The sequence below is a fragment of the Pipistrellus kuhlii genome, unplaced genomic scaffold, assembly GCF_014108245.1.
Source record: "Pipistrellus kuhlii isolate mPipKuh1 unplaced genomic scaffold, mPipKuh1.p scaffold_m20_p_6, whole genome shotgun sequence".
Lineage (NCBI taxonomy): Eukaryota > Metazoa > Chordata > Mammalia > Chiroptera > Vespertilionidae > Pipistrellus > Pipistrellus kuhlii.
In genome coordinates this window covers 50,753,308-50,759,122 of record NW_023425562.1, presented here as the reverse complement: position 1 = coordinate 50,759,122, position 5,815 = coordinate 50,753,308, and the positions used below count along the sequence as shown (strand labels likewise).

The following is a 5,815-nucleotide window of genomic DNA, read 5'->3' as shown; positions in this document are numbered from 1 at the left end:
CGGACACTGAGGTCCACAGGCTGAGGCTCTACCCACTGAGCCAAACCCGCTGGGGCAGGATATGGCATTTCTTAGCCCCTCCAGCAGCGGACCTTCATTTTTTTCTCTAGGAGTGAGATGGAAAAACCCTAGGTCACTTTCTTGGATTCTTATTACACAAATAACCAAGAACACTGAGTGGCATACAGGGAGCTTAGCCAATGAGCAGTCAGAAAAGGTGTTTCCTCTGCAGCTCACGTGCAGAGGCAGGCCTGCTGGGCACTGTCTCTCAGTGGCAGTGGCCTGGGCACGGCCCCCTGCTCCCGGGTCAGCAGGTGGCAGCGGCACACCCCTCTACCTCTCCGTTCCCACGCGCCTCACAGTGTAAGCAGTCCCCTCCGGCCGATCTGTGCACACAACCTCCTTCTGAGCTGGTCATGACCCATTACGGCATCCCGGCCTAATTTTCATATTACCTCTTTATATATAGTTAGATAATTCACATACTATAAAACCCACCCTTTTAAAATATACAGTTCGGTGGTTTTTATTATACTCAGTGTTGTACAATCTAAGTCCTTTTCTTTCTTTTTAAAAAATATATATTTTATTGATTTTTACAGAAAGGAAGGGAAAGGGATAGGAAGTTGGAAACATCAATGAGAGAGAAACATAGATCAGCTGCCTCCTGCATATCTCCTACTGGGGATGTGCCCACAACCAAGGTACATGCCCTTGACCGGAATCGAACCTGGGACCCTTCAGTCCACTCTATCCACTTAGGCAGGCCCTGTCCTGCCCTGCTCTGCCCTGCGGTGCCATGCCTTGCCTTGCTGCGCCGTGTCTTGCCTTGCCAAGACATGCTCAGCTCAACTTTCCCATCAACTACTGACAAATACTCAAGCATACATGGCACACTTTAAAGAAAGTGTCTTGGTACAGAAACCGGTTTGGCTCAGTGGATAGAGCGTCGGTCTGGGGACTCAAGGGTCCCGGGTTCGATTCCAGTCAAGGACATGTACCTTGGTTGGGGCATATCCCCAGTAAGGGGTGTGCAAGAGGCAGCTGATCGATGACTCTCTCTCATTGATGTTTCTAACTCTCTATCTCTCTCCCTTCCTCTCTGTAAAAAATAAATAATATATATATATAAAAGTCGCCGAAACCGGTTTGGCTCAGTGGTAGAGCGGCGGTCTGTGGACTAAAAGGTCCCAGGTTCGATTCCGGTCAGGGGCATGTACATTGGTTGCGGGCATATCCCCGGTAGGGGGTGTGCAAGAGGCAGCTGATTGATGTTTTTCTCTCATCGACGTTTCTAGTTCTCTATCTCTCTCCCTTCCTCTCTGTAAAAAATCAATAAAATATATTTAAAAAAAAAATGTCTTGGTGACTGGACCCAGACACCTATAAGAAGGTGGGTATTTGGGTCAGAAGGTCGCATCGCCAAAGTTTATGCTCTGCTCTTCCCAGGTGGTCCAGAGCCCCTGCCCCCTGCTGCCTGCCCCGGGCTAAGGACGGGCCGTCAGGAGGTCAGGGACTGAATGTTCGAGCATCTCGTCAAAGGCCTGTGGCGATGGTGCATCTGCATTCTGGAAGGTGGCCTGGACTCTGCTGTACATGTTGAAGGATTTCCGCTCCAGCCAGATGAACCTGAAGCGATCCTCATCAAACAGGATGAAGACCCCAGGGATGTGCTCAGGGTTGACAATGCCATGGTGGGCAAGGAGGCCCATGCCATAGAAACACATCCTGCAGGTTTGGGGGTAATCCTTGTTACATGAGCTCACGCCCACAGGCAGAACACACTGGACAGGCTGTTCCTCCAAAGCTGCAGGCCTGGCCTCCATAACCTCAATGGGTGGCCCGACATTGGGCTTGGCAGGGCTCTGCCAGCCATGGCCCTCGCTGTCCCCAGTCCTGTCTTCTTGCTGCTGCTGCGGCTGCTGCTGCTCCAGGCTCACCTGCTCATGAGCCTCCAGGACCCTTGTGGAAGTTGTGGAGGTTCTGGACAACAGGCAGCTGGGTGTGGTGCATGAGGTTGATCTCTACTGTCTGCTGCCCGGGGTGCAGGGATGTTGGGGTCACCCGTGATCTTCGTGGCCCTGGCCTGCTTCCCATGGAAGCTGAGCATGACAATCCCTAGGCCGCGGGCATTGTAGTTGCTTTGAAGAGGCCTGGCCTGATGAGGTCGTCTGGGGGGCTGGCGGGAGGTAGATGTGGCGGAGGGTCAGCCAGTTGTCATACTGATTAGAGATGAACATCAGGATGAACTCCTCCCAGTGCTCCTGGGAAATGTCCTCCAGCGTCCGCCTCCATTCTTCTCTCAGCCACGTTCAGAATTCCTCTTGCCTCTCCTGCCAGACATCCTATGTTTTGTCTGGTTGCACTTGGTGGAGAACTCGTCCTTCAGCATCTGGATGGGGCCACTGTGGGGCCCTCTGTGGCCCTACATGCACTCTACCGTGGCTTATTTCCTCTCTGTCAGGAGAATGCTAAATGAGGGCTTGATTTGCATTGCGTCATTCACATGGGGGAAATGGGGAGGCAGGTACCTCCAACCAATAATGCACAAGCAGTCCACCATTACATTCAGCAGTCCTCCATAGGGCCCCATATCTGGCTGCCACAGTTCCAAAATGTGTCTGCATGGGTGGAGCAGCTTTGCATAGACTTCCCGACAATACATATTCATGATCTCCAGGTTCTCCAAGTTTTCACAAATGCCATTCTCCAGCAGTGCTGGGTTGTCGCGGACTCATGATCCCGCCACTCCCAGCACTGAAGAGCGTCTCCGCCTCTGCCTTGAGGAGCTCCTTTCCCCGGTCTGGGTACGGGTCCGGCTTGCTGTTGGCTGCCACCTTCTCGGTTGGGCCCCAAAGGCTGGGCCCCATTGCTGCTAGTGACACCGGCATCCCCATGAAGGGCCCACGCTGCAGAGGCAAGCGCACTCCTTCCAGCCTCTATTCTACTCTTCTGTTAAACTCTGGACCAGTACTTCCTGAACTTTCCTGATAAGAACAGCCTGGGGCTCTGGCTGGCAGTGGCTCAATTAGTTGGAGCATCATCCTATACATAAAAAAGTAGTGGGTTTGGCCGAAACCGGTTTGGCTCAGTGGATACAGCGTCAGCCTGTGGACTGAAAAGTCTCGGGTTCGATTCCGGTCAAGGGCATGTACCTTGGTTGCGGGCACATCCCCAGTAGGGGGTGTGCAGGAGGCAGCTGATTGATGATTCTCTCTCATTGATGTTTCTAACTCTCTGTCCCTCTCTCTTCCTCTCTGCAAGAAATCAATAAAATATATTTTAAAAAAATGGTGGGTTTGATTACCAGTTTGGGTACATACCCAGGTTAAGGAATTGACCCCTGGTCCAGGTGTGTGAAGAGGGCAGCCAATCCAAGTTTCTTTCTCTCTCTCTCCCTTCCCTCGATAAAAATCAATTACAAAATAATTTAAAAAAAGAATAGCCTAGGATGCTTAACAAAACTGTTTATATGCCTGTTTATATGCCATACTATTGACTCTCTTTGGTTAATAAGTCCTCAAAGATTAGGAAAATTTGGGAAATTTGATGGAACCACCACTTAGATATAGTACCTGAAACCTTAGTATTTTTTTTAAACATATATTTTATTGATTTTTTACAGAGAGAAAGGGAGAGAGCTAGAGAGCTAGAAATGTCGATGAGAGAGAAACATCGACCAGCTGCCTCTTGCACACCCCCTACTGGGGATGTGCCCGCAACCAATGTACATACCCTTGACCGGAATCGAACCCGGGACCTTTCAGTCTGCAGACCGACGCTCTACCACTGAGCCAAACCGGTTTTGGCTGAAACCTTAGTATTTTATTCTCTTAACATATTAAGGGTCTGTTATCAATACCAAATAATCTCACCTGTGTATCAGTTACCCCATCTGGAATCTATTACCATTAATCCTGTCTGGAAAGTCTTCCTTATTAAGCCATCTCTGACTGCGATGCCCTTTCCTTCCACCCCTCCTCCTCCCCGATACAGGCCAAGTTAGGTGACTCTCTATAGTTCCTCTGTCCCCACTATCAGTATCTGTCTTAAAGTGCACGGCTCTTCTTGCCTAGGTGTTTCCTTAATTCAGGGATTGGCAGAATTGACACCTTTGGCTGGCTAATTCTGTTGAGGGCTTTACTGTGCATTGTACCATGTTTAGCACCATTCCTGGCTTCTACAACCTGGACACCAGTGGCACCACTCCTCTCCCTGCCCCATCCAGGTATGACATTCAAAATTGCAAAAATGTCTCTCCTCATTGCCAAATGTCCTATAAGGAGGCAAAATTACCCCAAGTTAAAATTCACTAACCTAATTAGTCTTTCATATAAGTCTATCCTCTAATTCATTGTTTCCCAAACTTTTGACATATGTGTACCCCTTCTATCATTTTCGTAATGCTGAGTACCCCTCATACTCATGAGAACGTAGAATTAGGCGCAGCCAAGCACGGTGCAGTGCATATCCCCATCAAACTCCGGTGCAACGCGTACCCCCACCAAACTCTCCCCGTGCCCCTGGGGGTACGCGTACCACACTTTGGGAAACACTGCTCTAATTCATTCTTTGCACAGCTTCCACATTTCTAAACCTTGCTATTTAAAGTGTACTTCCCCCCAACTGCCCTCCCTCCCCTGCAGGCCCAGTTGTCCCTAACTGCCCTCCCCTTCTGGCCTAGTCGCCCCTAATTGTCCTCCCCTGATGGCCCGATCACCCATAACTGCCCTCCTTACTGGCCATCTTGTGACCACATGGGGGCAGACATCTTGTTCAAGAGCATGATGGTCAATTTGCATATTACCTCTTTATTATACAGGATTGGTCAATGATGAGGCCTAAGAATCTGTATTGTTAATAGGTGTCTAGGGTAATCCTTATCCTCGGACAAGTTAGAAAACTGCCGCTCTGAAATAAATATCAGATTTTGTCATTATCCACTTAAAGCTAACACCTCTTTAGTGTCTCCCGGTGGCCTATCGCAGTGGTTTAAGCCTTAGGTGTTCACCTAGGGTGCACTTAAAAATCCTGATGCTAGGCAGTTCCCAAATAAGTTAAATCAGAAATCTCTGGGGTAGGGACCCATCTATTGGTGTGTTTTTCAAAGCCCCCAAGTTGCTGCCAATGTTGAGAAACAGTGACACTGATTAAACAGTGGAAATGACTGAGCTCCTTACCCTGGCTTAGAAAGCCTGACTAGGAAAAGCCTTACCGATCTTGCCACCCCTACTTTGCACATCTTTGCATATGCACACTACACTCCGGCCTCACTAACCTGCAGCTCCCAAAACCTGGAGCACTGTCATGCTTCTGGGTCTTTGTACGGGTTGTGCTCTCTGAATACTTCCACTGCCTTGGAAAACAGTTATGCATCCCTAAGAACTAAATTACCACTTAGCTTTCCCTTTAGGGACCTGACACACTTACCCAGGCTGAGTGAACCATTCCCTTCTCTGTGCTAACGCCATCCCTCTTCAAAGAGCTTTATTACTATACTTATCACATTTATGAATGGGCTACAAGTATTATATCTTGAGGACAGGAACTCTATGTATGGAATAGAGTATGCAACAATTAATGTTTGTTGACTTAAAGAAACAAAATCAAAAGAAGCAGGAATATTACCTTCCTTCTTTTTTAAAAAAAACACATCAAAATATTTTTTCCTTTACTTTTCCCCCATTACGATTTATCACCCTCATACCCTACTCCACCTCCCCTTACTCCCCTCCCCCCATTAAAATCTTAATTAGAAAAGAATTTCTAAGCTGTGAATCTCATTTGGAGAAATATACCCCAAAAGCAATCCTAA

General features: G+C 48.4%; 1 pseudogene; it reads right to left on the bottom strand.

The window, feature by feature from the left end:
* Positions 1 to 1,438: 1,438 nt before the first annotated feature.
* On the bottom strand, positions 1,439 to 5,309 carry LOC118707934 (annotated as a pseudogene).
* Between the last annotated feature and the right edge of the window lie 506 nt (positions 5,310 to 5,815).